The following is a 17,865-nucleotide window of genomic DNA, read 5'->3' as shown; positions in this document are numbered from 1 at the left end:
TACATAGTTATTACAATATTACTGACTATGTTTCCCATACTGTATTTTACATGCACGTGACTATTTTGCGACTACCAATTTGTACTTCCTAATCCCTTCACCTTCTCCCCCATTTCCACCCCACTTCCCATCTAGCAACCATCAGTTTTTTCCTTATGTCTCTGAATCTAGTTCTGTTTTGTTTGCTTGTTTGTTCTGTTCTTTAGATGCCACATATAAGGGAAATCATAGGGTGTTTGTCTTTCTCAGTCTGACTTATTTCACTTAGCATAATAAGCAATTCTTTATGTTTCTATTTAGAAAATAATTTTATGTCATTTTTCATACAAGATACATGTTTTTATGTGTGTGTTTAAATAAGTATTTTATTTTGGAATAGTTTTAGATTTGCTGAAAAATTGTGAAGGTAGTAGAGCTTTTCTGTACACCCCACACCCAGTTTCCTGTTAGTAAAATGTCACATTAGTATGGTCTATTTATTACAATTAAGGAACCAATCCTGATGAATTATAATTCGCTAAAGTCCATACTTTGTAACAATTTCTTTAGTTTTCAGCTAATGTATTTTTCCTCTTCCAGTATCCAGAATGCCATATTACAGTTTGTTCTTATGTCTTGGCTATGGCAGTTGTTCAGGCTTTCTTTGTTTTTGATGGCTTTGACAGTTTTGAGGATACTCGTCAGGTATTTTGTAGACTGTACGATTGGGACTTGTCTGATGTTTTTCTAATGCTTAGAATGTGATGATGGGTTTTTTGGGAGGAAGATCACAGAGGTCAGATGCCATTCTCATTACATCACCTCAAGGCTATACACTATCAACGTGATTTACGACTATGGATCTTGACCTTGACCACATGGCTGCAGTAGTGTTTGTCAGGTTTCTTCACTGAAAAGTTACTCCCTAACCTTTTTCCATCCTGTGCCCTTTGGAAGGAAATCATTATATACAGCCCACTCTTAGGGAGTGGGGAGTTATGCTCCCCATTCTTGAGGGTGGAATATGCACATGAATTATTTGGAATTCTGCCTGGGAGATTTGTCTATTCTCCCCCATTTGTTGATTTATTCAGTCATTTATTTATATCAATATAGATTCATAGATATTTATTTTTTACTTTGGGTTATAATACAATACTACTTCATTTTGTTGCTGAATTTGTCCCTGCTTTGGGAGAAGATGTATTTTTCATATAAAAACACTAACAAATAACTAAATCATCTTCAGCAACAGGAGAAAATACTTGTTTATTTTCCTTAGTGGGTATTACTCATGCCATCTTCCATCAAATAAAAATTCTGATTGCTTGTAATCTAAAAATTAGTGTTTATCTTCTAATGTGCTAAGATCAGAGAAAAAGTGACAAGTGTTTATGACTGAGTTAGGTAATGTGTCACTGACTCAGTGTTATAAGAAATACTTTTCCCATTCCCCTTCTCCAGATCTACCTGGTGGCCCATTGCTCCCGTGTTAAAGATAAAACCCTCAAAATGGCTACTCTTACTATATGGTATAGTCACTGGGTTCCAGTTGCTAGGACTTTTTTTAGTTCCTTTAACATATTATCCTTCCCACCGAAAAGCTTTTGCATATACAGTTGACCCTTGAACAACACAAATTCGAATTGTGTGGGTCCACTCATACACAGGTTTTTTTTCAACTGACAATTTGAAAAAAAATAACTTGCAGACAAACCACATAGTCTAAAACAGATGACATAAACTTATGGTATTGATAAATACAGTACTGTATTTTCTCTTCCTTATGATTATCTTAATAACAGCTTCTTTTCTCTAGTGTACTTTATTGTAAGAATAAAGTATATAATACATATAACATATGAAATACGTATAAATCAACTGTTTATGTTATTGGTAAAGCTTCCAGTCAACAATAGGCTATTAATAGTTTACTTCTCAGGGAGTCAAAAGTTATACGTGGATTTTCTACTGTGATTGGGGAGTCAGTGCCCCTAACCCCTGTGTTGTTCAAGGGCCCACTGTATTAGTCTCTCTTTTAAAAAATTTCTTCATCCCAAATCCATGCCTTTCATTCATACCTTCAGTTGAGGTAGCTGGCATATGTGAAATTTGTGGGGCAGGCTGGCAGGTGACTCAGGCAGGAGATAATGGTGTTGCCTTCAGGCAGATTTTCTTCTTCTCTGGGAGACCTTAGTTTTGATCTTAAGGCCTCAGCTGATCTGATGAGGCCCATTTGCATTATGGAATATACCTTAGTCAACTGATTGTAGATGTTAACTACTTACGGAATACTTTCACAGCAACACCTAGATTAGTGTTTGAGTAAATAATTGGGTACCATAGCCTAACCAAGTTGACATGTAAAACTAATCATTATGGTGGCTAAGGCAGAACAGTCCTATACATAGGAAAGCACCAGTGACCGTTCAGTGAGAGAGTAGCATGGGGGAGGCGAGTGGGGTGCACTTTAGTCAGAGTGGTCAGGGAGAGATGACATTTGAGCTGAGCTATGGACAGATAAGAAAGAAGGGAAAGAGCCAGTCATGCCTTGAATTTGCAGTTCTACAAATTTCTAGTCAATATTTATGCGGTTTCCTTGGGGACCATACTTTGAGAACCACGGTTTAAGGTTCCACTCTTTTATTATGCAATTAATCCTGGGAAGGCACCTAACATCCCACTGTGATAATTTTCCTCTGAAAGCCTATTTCACGTGTGCTGAGAAGCTGAGAGTTTTGTTGAGAAGGTAAAAATTTCAAGAGAAAAGCTTTGAAAGATCTTAGGACAAAGAAAAGGGCTGCTGCAGGAAAGGACCAGCTAGACTTCCTTGGAAGTGACACTAAACACAAATTCCACCTATTTTTAATGAGCCAATGAGATCATGATTGTAGGTTTGCACTCTGGGCAAACCACGTAACCCCTTAAGGCCTTAGTTTCCAATTCTTGCCAAAAAGAGGCTATAATGGACAAGGATTCTGAAATGTACTATGGTGACACACTGTTGTAATGAGATTTGTTGTGGGGTATGACTCAAGTACTTTGCTATCAAATAATGTAGGTGTGCTTTGTGAAGACAGGGGTTATTCTCATATATTAATCTCCTTTTCACTCTCAAGTTTTCTTACCTGGGAGGACAATCTTGGTGCAGCAGGGACTGCAGAGAACCCGGGTCAGATAGGGGGATGTTCAAGCTTCTGTGAGCCTCACCCTTCACGTGAGTGGGTGGTGGGAAAAAGACTGTGACCTCCCAAACTAGATGACCTTTAAGGTCCTCAACAGCCCTCACATCCTATAGTTACCTGGCTCGTCCTCATAGCATCCTCGTAATACTCTTGGCGTTGATATGAGTTTAACATTAAAGTCAGAGCAAAGCTGCTCCTGATCACAGTGGCTAGAAGAGTGGCTGGTAGTGCTCGGCCTCCCCAGAGGATTTTCCTGACTCTAGTGGGGCCAGGACCAACTTCCAAAGTCAGATGTTCTTTGCAAACCCTGCGTGCCTCACTCTTGTGCCTGCCTTTCTTGCCCTTGACCCAGGTCCAGGTGAGCTGCAGGGCAGGGAGCTGGGCTGGAGAGTAGAGCCTGGTGCTCTTGTAACGGAATATACCCTTTCTTCATCTCATCCTTTCTGGACTTGATTTAGAGAGTAGTCATGAAAGAACATGACCCTTTTCCCCCTATTTTGTGTTTTTAAACACCACCAACAAACAACCATTTTATATACTCAAATATTGCCAAAGGAGACATTTGACTTTTTACAGGGGCTTTAAACTGAGCCTCTTAGAGTGCCTTTTGTTGACTTACTTTAAAAATCTGCAATTTTACATATGAAGAATTAATTATTAAGGTAGTTTGTTCTAGTAGACATCAGCTGTGTCCTTCCAAAGAAGTAGCAGATATATTGATTTTCCTGGCTCAGCAAATTTTTCTCCAGTTAGTCTCAACTATTGGTTCTGGGATGCATTTGTTCTACTTATTGAAGGCAGTGACAGAAGGGTACACGAAAGTCTTGAAATATGACCATTATGCCGAAAAGCAGGGCTCAAGGAGTTTATAAAGAGAGTGCTCACTTTGCCTTTAAATTTGTCCTATGGGGCCACTTGTTTCCCTGGATGAAATGCAAAGCAAATCTCAAGACTTTCTGGTCACTTCCAAGCGATAAAGGAGTGCTAGTCACTAATTGAGACAGCCAGTCTAATGTAAATATCAAATCATGTGAATTTCACATAATGTCACATCTCCACCCCTTTCCCAAGTCAGGCCTCAAGCAAGTTGGCTGCCCGCAGTGGGACAGAGGGCAGTTGGCCTCTTTTTCCTTCAATCAAATGTATATCTCTTTGTGCATCTTGCCAGCTGAATTTCTGATCCCTACAGGGCTGAAATGGATGGGTCAGGAGGACAGCAAAGGGGCGGGAAGTACTGTGGCGAGCCAGCGTCATGCTTTCTGGGCCGGGCAAGTGTTAGGAGCTGCTTCTCTCTTTCTAAAGTTTATTTCTTGGCTCTTTTGATACATTCTCTGTACCCCAGCTCAGGGGACCTTTCACCTGTGAATCCCTGCAAACAGGTAAGGTCACATCCTCTAGCTGGCTACGGATGCTGCCTTCTCAGACTCAGGAATCAGCAGTGCTTTGTCATTGAGGTCACCTGTCTCTATCCACTCTATCCTTTGCCGCCATAAACTTTGGGAGCACAGCCGAATCCCAACACAGCCATTTTTCTTGCTTGCCATCACAGGAGTGAGCTAGGTTCTCTTGTACTTAAGATTTCCAGGTGGATTAGACACAGGAAGACATGGTATCTGCCCGTTCTCAGCAGACATTTACCAAGTGTTCAGGCAGTTGTGTTGAGACCTCTTTCCTTGGCCTTGGGATGGGTGTGGGCATGTCCTCGCCTTTTCACCTGAGGTAGAGGGGGATGCACAGCAAACGACTTTCTCCCAGGATCCTCCCATTTCTCAACTTCTGATCCTTTTTTACCTTTAATTTGTGAGAGGGAAGAGAGAAGTCCCCCTTGCTACTTTGCCACCATTTCCCCCTCAAATACTGCATGATGGCCTTGGACTTCACTTTGGCTTGTGATCAAATCTAGTATTTAGGGGTTTCAACCCAACACTGGGATTAATGGCTCCATTTTAACATTCTCTTTACACACACGTGCGCGCGCGCACACACACACACACACACACATGCTTGCCTAGATAACCTTTTTAACCTATTGACCATTAAATCACTTAACTCAGTTGATAAAATGAATGAAATGACAAGGCCAATCTTTCTACCATCAGGAATCTCCATCATGTCATCCTGAATTGATTCCTGAACTTAGTCTCTATCTTTAAGGGATTTGTAATATTATTTGGCAAATTGGTTTCCTAATGGAAATTTCTGGACATGAATAAAAGGTTGTATAAAGTTAGATATCAAGAGATTTCCCAAAAGTAACAATATAAGCAGAAAATGCTATTAATGATCACAAGGGGTTTATGGTGCTTGAGTAGAACTGTTACCTTTGGTCATGATGGGAGAGGGCACACCTTCGGGGGTGTGGTGCTGGGGGCGGGGGAGGGGGCGGTGTCTTGATCGGCTCTGTTTATACTCTTGACTTAGTGACTCTGTGGTCACTGGGCCACATGTTACAGAGTTCCTGGGGGTCATGAAGAGGAGAGTCCATGTGGATGGAGCTAGGACTCAGGACCTCTGAGGAGACTCTGTACTGAGCACAAAGAGTGTCTCTTGAACTGTTAGGGCAGGGCCAGGACACAGGAAATGTGTGCATTCCAGGACAGCTCCTGCTCAGAACCTGTCCTCTTGCTCTACACATCTTGAGGAATGAATATTGTTCTGTATTTCTGAGAGTAGTAAACACCTGGTAACTGCTATGTGCCTCAAAATAACAGTAAAATGTTAGAAAACTTTTGATCCACAAAAAGCTAGACAACAAGTTGGAGTAATTTCATTCATTCATTCATTCATTCATTCATTCTCTTCCAACCTGTTTGGTGAGCACCAAATATGTGCCAGGCAGTGTGCTAGGGGCCCTCAGAGATCTCAAAGGCAAATAAGAAACACAATACTAAAACACTATGTGTAATTTCAAAGTGACAACTCTTGGAATAGCAGATTGCCTACCACTCTGCATGGAGAATTAAATCTACTTCATTAAGTTGTTAATTTTAGATTCATGTACTTGTAATATAAAAATCCATTTAAAAATATTAGGGGAATAAAATGTTATCCTTAATGACAGGCTACTTAATTTTCTCTTAATTGATTTTTTAAAATTTGGAATAGAATGTATTTAACTGGAAAGAATGCTTAGTATAAAACCTTTGATGTCTATGTTATGAATCAGAAAACTTATAAATATATAACAGTAGGGTTTTCTTCTAATATAAAAATGACTATCTGGCTTCTTTTATAAAAATGAAAAATTAGGAATAAATATAAAACCGCTTCTTTCCATTAAAAATACATTTGAAGGTCACAATCATTGTTTGTTTTCCTGTTTTTTATTGGAACTCACAATCTCTAAATCCAGCCGTGATATCTACTGATATGACATAAATGGAAAGACCGAAAGATGTGGTTAAGGAAAATTGGCTGATCCGTGGTTTCAATGTTATTGATAATTTTGTACATAAGGGGATTTTAAATTAGACTGTAGGCGCATTTGCCGTTTGAGTCCCAAACATTTTAGCTGTGTATCAAAGCATCTTAATAACTGATATTTGACAGTCTGGTTCAATATATATATATATATATATATATATATATATATATATATATATATATATTTTTTTTTTTTTATGAAAGTTGCAGTCCTTTTCTTGACATGACAGCCACAATTTTGTCAATAATCTACCACTTATTTACAGAGGTTTAGCTAATGATGGGTATTTACTTGTGCTGTATAATGCCTCAGTAGGAGCAATGGAAGTTGCTTTGCAATGGATCTGAAAACATTGTAAAATAGCAAAAAGTGGCATTTCAACAATTCATTCCAAAACACACTGGAGTCATAAGTGAGTTTCTGTTTTTCAAGTTTACATAGTTTGCTTCTGGTGTTAATGTTCTACTCCACACCTAACGAGCCACTGTACATGGTTATTTTGTATCCCCAGGGAAACAGCCCCAATTTGTACCAAATTTCAATGATGTTGTGTTAAGCAAACTGTTATTTTGGAATGGATGTAAGCAAGCCTTCAACAGCAGCTCTTTATTTCATCTAAAACCTCCGGGCCCAACAACTCTGCCCTTTATCACACTTTCTGTTACTGTTAATGTATTATTACCTTGTGCTTCTGTAAAAATCATGGTGGAAACTGGCAAGAGGAATGCACATTTTCTTACATCATGGCCTTTAATCTTTGCATCAACCCTTTGAGGTAGGAATTGTCCCAACTTTATACATCTCAAAGACTTTAATTCGTCCAGCCCAGCCTCTAGTTGGTAGAGCTAGTATTCAACCCAAAGTGTGAAAAGATGCTCAGCCTTGATCACACTAAGAAAGTTTGAACTTAAAGTGCATGGAGATACTTTTTTGAGAAACATCAGCAAGTTTAAAGCCCTACCATATTTGTGAGGGTGTGGGAATTAAAACTGTACAGACACTATAGAGGGCATTTTGACAACATCTACTATAATCTTGCACACATTTACTCCTGTGAGAATTGACTTATGTACAAGGTTACTAATTATAGCATTGTTGATAATTGCAAAAGATTGGGAGAAACTTAATTACCATAAATGGGGAACTGGTAAAATAAATTATGTTTCTTCCACATAACGGACTACTATGCAGTCATAAAAAGTGAGGGGGATTTTTATATAGCAAAACAGAAAGATGTCGAAGATAGATTGTTAATGAAAACAAAAAACATGGCACAAAACAGGGTACATGTTGCTATTTTTTAAAAAAGGATGTGGGGTGGGGGGGGGAGAGAGAGAGGAGAATCTTATATGCATGGAATATCTTTGGAAGAAAACTTTTAAAAACTGGTAACATCTGTTGCCTCTAGAGAGAAGAAATTGGTGGGTGGCAGGGAGAGGCGGAAGATGATTTTCTCAATATGGTTTTGGAAATATCTTTTGAAGTTTAAAATACAAACTTGTATTAAATACTTAAAAATAAACGATATAAAATTTTCAAATGAAGTAAAATCTGTAAAGCATTTGGTAGATGCTCAATTAACAGCCAACGGGATTCACCTTAGGCCTCTGGTGAGGTTTAGAGACATTAATAAACAGGCAACTCTAGAAACAGGATGTTTTTGGAAGATTTGGTTGTTGTCAAACCAATGTGAAAGAAAAGTCTCCAGAACTGATGATCCTACTGCACTGCCTGGGAGTGAGCAGACATAATCCTCCCCAGCAACCCAACTGGGACGAACCCTGGTTATCCCACCGACATTGAGGCCTGAGTAGGTTGTGTTGAAGAAGTGTCGGTAACTGGGGCTGTTGCAAACAGAGCCTGAGAGAGGTAGTTGTAAGAGAACACATTGCCTGGGCAGGCTTTTTTTTTTCTCTGCTGAGAGGTTTTTGTTTTTTTTTAAAGATTTTTATTGGGGAATTGGGGGAAGGGGAACAGACAAGTTGCTGTCCTTTTGTTATTCAGTCTAATTGTGGAGGACTTTGCTTCACTGGCCCATGTTGGTATTATCATTGCGCTCTTCCCGGATGAGGCAGATCAGTCGCCGACTTCTGGCCGGTCGCTCACTGTGGCTGCTGGCCACTCACGCTGGCTGCTGGCCACACACAGTAGCCCATGGCAACCCACTGCAGCAGGGGCTGCAGCCTACGCCATAGCCGGTGATTCATGGCAGCCCAGCTCCAGGTTGAGCTGTTGTTCAGCATCTTAGCTATAGAGGGCAGTGTCACTGGCCCTCATATGTGGGATCTGAACCGGGGTCCTCTGATGTCCCAATCCAGTTCTTAACCAACACACCACTCGGCTGGCCCAGAACTTTTTGATCATAAAGTGGTTTCCTAGATGATATGATAGCAAAATGGAAATGTGTCTTTCAAATTAGATTCTCTTGGAAATTGAAACATATCAAATAAAGTAAAGGCAATGATTTGAGAATGTGGAAATGTCCTGTGTTTTTCAAGGATCTGAGGAATTTTAAGACTCTAGAATAGCCCACTGAGCCACCAAGAGTATATCTTAATTTGATTACGGTGATCATAGCTCACACTGAAAGGAGAAGGAATGCCTTGTCCACATGGAAAGACTAGGGGTGGGGTAGAAAGTAGGATGCACCCTGTATTTGGAGACCCAGATTCTAGCCCAGTTCCACCGGACTAGACCTTTAGCAAGTATGATGTTTGGCAAGTCTCCTATGCCTTTCTGGGCCTCAGTTTCTTTATAAATACAGTGAAAACACTGGACTTGACAACCCATAAAAGGGCTATCAATTCTAATAGCTCGTTGTGAGATAAGAAATCTGAGTTGTTCTAGAAAATATGAATCTGCTTCCAAATTTTTCTCTAAGTTCTGGTTCTGAATTCTAGCCATTACACTCACTCTTTTTCTGTGAAGTTATTGAGAAAGTCAGTTAACAATGCAAATGTGATATCTGGTAGGGGTTTAAACATTCATTATTCAAATTATATTTATGGAAGACTAACTAGGCATCAGGTGTTGTACCAAGCAATGAACTTGTGACTTGGACAAATGCAGTTCCTGTGTGCCTCTTTTCATTTTTAGGTCACTAGGCGATTACAGAGAAATACAAAAAGAATTCCAATAGGATGATGAGAGCTATAACTGAGGACTTTTAGGACGCTATAGGCATTCATAGGAGAGGCACCCAATAGGAAATCAAGGAAGCCTTCCTGGTGGCTGTGATGTCTCAAGGAAGGTTAAAAGGATGGGTAGGAGGAAGTCAGATTAAAAGGGATGAGTGAATCAGGGAGAGTGAATCACACATGTAAACATTTTGACTCAGAGTCCAGAGGGTTTGAGGAACTTGAAAGTAATTCAGTATGTTAGAAGTACAGTACCTGTGGGAGAGTGGGTGGGATCTGTGGGGGAATGAGAATAATTAAGTCCCTCGATCTTGAGATAGATTCTTCTTCCTGCAGTGTGGAGAATAAATAGTGGAAGAAAAAGGCTGGAGGCACATCTGGGGGAGAGAAGATAGTGGCCTGAAAATAATAATGATGATGAGCAAAGGAAGTAGACGCAAATGAGATCAAGGAAACAGAAATAACAGAATGTTTTGTGATAGATCAATATAGGGAATGAGAAAGAGGGCCAAGGCTAAAGGCTGGATTTTTTCTGGCTTGCACAATTACCTGAACGGCAATGCCATTTGCTGAGATAGGACACAGAGGGAGGAGTAGGTTTGGGGAAACAGTAAGTTAATTTTGGACAAGTTGAGCTTCAAATGGCTAACATATAGTAGGTGCTCAATAAATATTTACTGAATGAATGAACATGCAAGTAAAAATGTCTAATGGGTATCTGGAAATATGGATCTCCTAGCCAGCAAAAAGATCTTGGTTGGATACTTTTGTTTTTAGGTCTTCAGTTTACAGATGAAACTTAGAACCTTGGGAGTGGTTGAGATCATTCAGAGGAAGAAGCACGGAGGAGGCACGAAGGCCTGGGGCTGAGCCCAGAGGAATACTGACACCTGAGGGCAATCAGAGGCAGAGATTCTCTCAGAAGACACTGAGTAGGAGGGGCTATTAACATACGACTAAATACTAAACCCCTAGAGGTAAGATCTTCCAGGGCAGAGGTATTTGGTTTGTTTATTTTTGGGTGCCTGCTATAGACTTAATTGTTTCTCTTCAAAATGCATATGTTAAGCCCTAAGCCACAAAGTGAACTGTATCTGGAGATAGGGCCTTTAGGAGGAAATTAAAGTTAAGTGAGTTCATAGGGTAGAGCTCTGATCCAATGGGCCTTACAAGAAGAGAGAGCCTTCTCCACCATGTGAGGACACAGGGAGAAGGCAGCCATCTGAAAGCCAGAAAGTGAGTCCTCAAGAGAACTTGACCCTGCTGGCACCCTGACCTTGGACTTCCAGCCTCCGGATCTGTGAGAAGATCAGCTTCTGTTGTATAAGCCACCCAGTCCATAGTATTTGTTATGGCAACCCTAGCGAACAGGGCCCACACAGTTAGAAATAGTCCTGGTAAATAGTAAGTAATCAATATTTTTTTGATTGAATTGAATAAACGAGTCATTATGTGACATGCTCATCAATACATCCCTTCCTTGAGACGGTATGATTGTCACTGAGGGGGTGGGGAGAAGGGAGGTGCATTGGAGAGCACGAGGCCCGGGAGTTAGGGAGAGTGCGAGGAAGCCGTGCACCCAGACGAGCGTGGTAACAAAAGAGGAAGAAAGGCCTCAAGAGGCTCAAACTGTACAAATCTCTTTTTTTCTTTTTTTTCTTTTCTTTTCCATTTGGCTAGGGTTAGTTCTGAAATTGAGCAAGGTTCTTGGTTAATTACTAGTGTGTGTGTGTGTGTGTGTGTGTGTGTGTGTGTGTGTGTTTAATGGCCCTCCTTAACATTAGGTAGGACTATCTGAATCAGTATGAATTTAGACACGATGTGGATATTGCTCGCCACAGAGAAAGCCGGCAATGAGAGTCCTTAAGTAAACAACAGATAAAGGGAGGAAGAGGGACACAGTGTAATAATAATTGGAATAATTGGAATTCTTTTATCCCTCATGGCACTTACAGTGAAAGTACTTTATGCACTGTCTTCTGCGCATGCAGGATAGGTAAGTTATATACAAATGGTTCTCACATATTTTAAAAAATGTTTTCCAAGAAAATATAAGATGAAATTTACTAAGGTCTATGAAGCTGGTAAATGAAATCCGAATCACTCATTGTTTCCTAACAAAGAGTAGCCGTTCCGCTTGACAACCAAAAATTCAAACTATCTCCATCAAGTTCTGGGTAGGCAGTCAGAAAATGGCATCAAGGTCCCAGGTTTTGTGAAAGTAAGTTTCTTGGTTTGATCCTTGGCTTATAGATCATTAAAAAAAAATTCTTTTTTTTTTTTTTTTGAGTAGTGGTGGGAAGTAAAGGCTGTTAAAGAATCGGATTCCAGGGCCGGCCGAGTGGCTCAGTTGGTTAAGAGCTCGCTCAAGAGTTTGAGCTCTGAGCAACAGCGGTTCGAGTCCAGCCCGAGCTGAATGGCTCAGCTAAAAAAAAAAAAAAAAAGAATCGGATTCCACTTGGCTTCTCATTAACTTATAGCTTTGCAGGCTTAGGTAACATTTGATTGTTAAAACCTGTTATAATTATACAGGTATAATTCTGTGGTTAAGGGAGTCGACTCCAGGGACGGGAGTCTGACAGAGAGAAGGATGGCTCTGTACTTTGATGTCCTGGCAAAGCCAGAGCCCATCACCTGGCTGGTGGTGCCATTGGTTGGGCCTGGGGTCTCTGTGCTCCAGTTTGTAAGAGGTCATGGTCCACACTCTCAGCCAGGAGACAGCATACATCCATCGTGACAGAAACCTCAGGGCAGCGGTTGCCTATAGGGGTTAGGGGGCCGACTAGAATGAGCATGAAGGGAGCTTCCTTGAAGTGATGCAAATACTCTGATTTCACTGAGCTGACTGTGACATGAGCATATCCATCTAGCCAAACCCATCAAACGGTACCCAGAAGATATGTGCACTTCACCCGTATAAATTTTACCTCATAAAACAAAAATCAAAGATCAGTTGAAAAAAGTCTACAAGCTGATCAAAAGCCCTTAAAACAAACAGGCTGAACTATTTTAAAAATGAGCAGCGACTTAAAATTCTTCATTTTTCTTCCCCTTTAGAGGAAAATGGATGGTGTCAAATAAATGCGCAAGGACACGCTCCCAAACAGAGCATTGATAATAAAAATAATGAGCAGTTTGAACATGGCTAGACTTTCATGTCTCAGAGTGGAGGAACCATTTCTAGGAGTATAAGCTATTTTGGAAATAGTTCCACATTTATTTTCTTTCGTATTTCTGTTGGAGGAATAATGTTTTTGTAAATGTAAAAAAGCTTTTAATGGAGCTACAAAAGAAACTATGTTTGGTCATAGTATCATCTGGTTATGAACTAAAAATTCAGAGCTTTCTTGTGAATCATGCTGCCAAGAATTGCAGGCTTAATCCTCAAGACTGTACGAATTTGAATTTTGACTTTATGGTCTCAGTTGGTATGAGGATACTAAGATAATCTTTTAGCAAAAAACGCTTTTGGAAATGGTAGAGCATTACATGGAAAGTTAGCTTTTGGAGATGGTTATCCAGATAGATGTAACTTTATTTTATCCTTTTAAGTAGCTGGATTAATAAATTAGCCAATCTTCAATTACCTAATATGACCAGGCACAGTGCTAGGCACTCAAAGAATCCCCAAATAACTTTATGCACACCCTGTCCTTAAGGAGCTACTGAGCAGGATGAGGGGATGACAAATATAATAATAATTCAAATTCAAGGAAGAATGTAATAAATGCATGAGAAATTCCATTGGAGTTCAGAAGAGAGGAAATTCCTTTTGAGTAAGGAAGCATGGTAGATGTGGTGGCATTTGGGCTGGGCCTTAAAACATGACATGCTTTCCGACAAGCCAGCAAAGTGGGGGTCAGAGGCAGAGAGACTATCATCAGGAAGGCTTTGAGTGCTTGGAGTCTCAAGTTCGTGTTGTGTTGAAGCATAAGCTACATGTGGCGCAGATACACTAGACAGGAGGTAGTTACAGAAACAGAGGAGGGCTAGAACTCCTGGAGAAGTAGAATCTGGGTGAAGAAAGGTGGAGCTGGTCATGAGAAGATGGACCCCGAAGGAGTGAAAACCAAGGAAGTCAAAGACAGAAGGACCTAGGAAGAAGTAGGGGAAGGGAAGAGGCAGAGGTTATGGGGAGGCTTCTACGGGGAAGGTGATGAGAGGCTGAAGGAGGTGTTAGAAGAGGAAGGGGAAGAGAGAGAGGGCCAAGCTAGAATGCTCAGGAATAAGGACTGCAAGAGAAAGATAACCCTCAAAGAAGACTCCCAGACTTTAATCTGGGCGACGGGAGGGGCAGTGCTGCTGTTCACAGGCTGGGTTGGTTGAGAGGAACACCATGTTTGGGGGGGAGAGAATGATGAATCATCTTCTGAACAAGCCAGCAACACCCAGGAGACTGCTAGAAAAGTGAGTCTGGAGATACACTCAGCAGTGGAGCTAGAGAAGTAGACTTGACCTTTCTTCACCTGTGAGTACCGTTACGTCATGGCAGGGGGAGAGCATGTCCAGCCTGACAGTGTAGGGGGGGGGCGGGGAGGAGAGAGTGGGGAGCCAGACTGTGAGGTTGATGCCAGAAGCACTAGGAGAAAATTGACAAGGTGCAGTATCCTTTCCCACCCACTGTCACGGAGCCTGGGAGACAAATCTTACCAAGAAGAGGAAAGAGACTGATGGAGAGAAAATGTTCAAGAAAATTGTCTTTACTGGATTAACCATGATTATTAGTCTCAAAATACTCAAAGGTCTATAAAGAGCTAGCTAGGTATCTTATTCTTCCTCTGTTCCAGAAGAATACTTGGAGATACTCCTTCTCTTTCTTCCTTCTTTTTCTTCTCTGTCCTTCCCTTCCCTGTCCTCCCTTCCTTGCACATTCTTGTTTATTTTGGGCTGGTGGCCATTATTGACCTAAAAGAGGAGCCAGGATTCCCACTGTCCCTGACAAGAGAACTATCTTTCTTTTCAGTATTTGACATTACTGCTGATTGTGGAAGGAGATTTGGGCTCCAAGATGGCAATATTTTGGGTCTTTCATGGCACGAAATATATATTTGCAGTATGACATCATTAACATTTTTGTAACTTTTTAAATATAACTTTGTACTTCTTTCTTTGTACTGGCCTCAAGAGCCACTCGTAAATCTCTTGGTAACTGCATAGGATCCTGGGGCCAGGGACTGGCCACTCCTGGCATTGTGATTAGTCATTTAATACCCAAGGCAATGACTAATGTCTGGAACGAAGCCTCCGCTAGGAGTCATGTGTCCTGGGACCCTGGGCGAGGGCACACTGGAGACACCTTATTGCTGGGGTTAGTACCATAGTCAAGAGAAAAGTCGAGGACCAGGTAGGTCCACATGGGCACCACTAGGACACAAGCGCTCCCTTCCCATCATCAATGCTGGTACAACCAGAAAGACTAAGATCGGTGGAAAACAAAGATACCCACCTTTGTCTTATCTTCATACCTCAGCTTTTAATAATATATATTTTTCATGTGTTTACAGAAAGCAGTCAACTGAGCTATTCGTGGAAAGGTTTGTGGGTTTGGTTAACGACGTGGAGGAGTATTACATTTCAGCTGGAAACACATCCCTAGAATGCCAAAACATTTATTCCAAAGTCTGGTTTCCTGGTGCAATCGGAGGCACGGCAATAGTGTGTCTAGTGTGTCCGTTCAGAGACTGGAGGCTGGGGCCAGCAAGGCATTTGATCCAAGTGGATCCCAGAAGGCTTTTATTGTTAAATTATATTCTTCAGGAAAAACCGCCCATGTCACATTTTTAAAACTTGATATCCATACACTTTTGACTGGCATTCTATTTTAGCCATAAGCCTATGATTTACAGCAAGGCTGTTTTCTCTCTCGCTTTTGATGGCAGCAGAAAGCATGGGTCACTTTCTGGGCTCCATGGAGAAGTAGCAAAGGGGGCTGGAGGTTTGCTTCCCAACAAGAGTGTGACTCTGGCTGTGCCACCCTGCTCTCTATGGGCAGACAGCAAGCTTCCCCTCACTCCCCACTGCCATTCATCCAGCTCTGTGCAGCAGCTCAGCTGCTGTGTCTGCCGGGAGGGGCTGCCAAGTGCCCTGCCTACTGGCTGCTTCCCGAATCCCTGCCATTCCACACACAAACACATCCACACACGCTCAGCCTTGCTCACACACGGAGCCACACGCACATGCGAGCACATTCCTCCTTTCATTCTTACTGTCTCAGCTCTTGACTTCTATGAGCCCATGGAACCTTTCTGGAAAGACGCTCTTGATCCAACAGGGTAGGATTGTTGTTTGATTTCTCTATTTGTAGCTTTAGCATTTTGAGAAAGCAACTTACCTTTCTGGCCAGTGTCTGTATCCTAGCAGGGAGATGAAGATTTGCTGTTTTCCATGGTTTTGTGTGTGTGTGTGTGTGTGTATGTGTGTGTGTGTGTGTGTGTGTGTGTGTGTCTCCTTTTGCTTTCAGGACTTATAGCATTCTTGGTGTAATTTATATATAATTTGGCAGGTTCAGATTTTTAAGAGCCCTATGAAGTGCTTTTGCATGTGTTTAAAAAAGACATTTGAAAATTGGAAGTGTGATTTACGGAAACAAAATCATCTGCAAAAAAAATTGCTTTGGAAAGTAATAGTTGCTGGCCATAAAGAGAAATATCTGTGATTCACCTAATGTGGTTTTAACTCTTTCTTTGCTTACAGTCTATAGTTATTGATGCTAAGGTCAGTTTTGGCTTCATATAAAATCAATTATATCTGCATATAGTCCTCAGTCTGTTTGTCTTATAAGAATTAGGTAAAATGTGCATTTATTAGTATAAAAGTATCCAAAATATTACCATTAGTAACAGTAACCTTGGCATTTATATATGCCACAAATATTTTGCCAGGTGCTCTGTTGGGTGTTTGGGATAGCAATTAAAGCAGAGTATTAGTGGTTGCATCAGATGGTCATATCAGAGTCTATTAGGCAAAGAAGTTTACTAAAAAATCTAAACTATTCAAGATTATGGGTGCACAATATATTCCCCATACCTTTGGGGTGTGTGTGTGTGTGTGTGTGTGTGTGTGTGTGTGTGTGTTTAGCTTTCAATTCAGTTCAAAACTTTTTTCTATTTCTTTATCTGGATATTTGATTTTGCATATCCTAGTCCATGTGAACCCAGAAGGTCCAACTGTAGGAAAAGAACAGAAATGTATCACTGCAGTTTAAAATTTGTTGGTTAGACCAACAGGGTAACATAATTGCCAAAGATGTGGTTAATGACCTGAAGTTACATATTGTATGAAAAGGTCACATTTCATATTCAGTTTTCTGAAGTTTTAGTTGCATAACCGGTGGAAGGCATGGACACCCATGTGCCCCTACCCAGAGGATTTTTTGAATCATCATTCACATCAGAATTCCTAATGGGAGCAAATACTGTGGTCCAACCCAAACATGCAAGTCAGGCTGGGACAATCGTACAGGGTCATAGTTGGAAGGGACCACTTTGAGAGAATTTGCAAAAGGAAACAGGTCCAGCAGCATTCTCCTGATTGCAAATACAGCTCTTCCTGTATGAACACCTTGAATCTCTGCCCTCCCTCCCGCCCCCCAGATACCTCCTACCTATCCTGTCCCTGCAGCTGCTAAATATAGCTGTCTGTAGCTGGCTGCGTATGAAACTGCACACCCCATTCTATCTCCGTATCTCAGTTAGAGTGGTCCTCCCCAGGGTCATTCTATGTACACACTACATATTTCCAGCCAACAAGAAGAGTGAATCAAACAGCAAGAGAGACAAACAGAGATAGATTGGAGCCTGGCACCGGGTACATAAGGCAGCGCGTTAGAGAAAGCCCGCCCCTGGATTAGCCTTCCCAGTTCATTTTAAACCGGGTCTTCCCTGGGCCACCTTTAGAAGTTCCCTCTGAGCCCCCGCCCGCCTGCTGTGAAATTCAGCCTCTATCTAGCAGCCGCAAGAAAAGTTCAGGGAAGCTGCTCTTTGGGAACGCTCCAAGATGAGTTGCGCCTGGAGTGATGTTTAAGCCAATGTCAGCGCAAGGTAACAGTTCTTGGCCGCCTTCCAGCACCTTTGTAATGCATATGAGTCCAGGAGACCCGGACTTAAAGTTGGAGACCTGGAGCCTGGGAAGTTGGCGGAGC

At 41.3% G+C, this 17,865-nt stretch overlaps 1 long non-coding RNA gene across 1 annotated transcript in view; it reads right to left on the bottom strand.

Annotated features, from left to right (window-relative positions):
• The window catches only part of LOC109380860 (uncharacterized), an 85,555-nt gene extending 69,110 nt beyond the window's left edge, over nucleotides 1–16,445 (bottom strand). The window contains exon 1 of the long non-coding RNA XR_002123572.1: nucleotides 16,057–16,445. This is a non-coding gene — a long non-coding RNA (uncharacterized LOC109380860). The remainder of the gene's footprint in view (nucleotides 1–16,056) is intronic.
• Nucleotides 16,446–17,865: the final 1,420 nt, after the last annotated feature.

The sequence above is a fragment of the Hipposideros armiger genome, unplaced genomic scaffold (assembly GCF_001890085.2).
Source record: "Hipposideros armiger isolate ML-2016 unplaced genomic scaffold, ASM189008v1 scaffold_41, whole genome shotgun sequence".
NCBI lineage: Eukaryota > Metazoa > Chordata > Mammalia > Chiroptera > Hipposideridae > Hipposideros > Hipposideros armiger.
The sequence above is the reverse complement of the archived record's forward strand: the minus strand, read 5'-3'. Positions and strand labels throughout refer to the sequence as shown.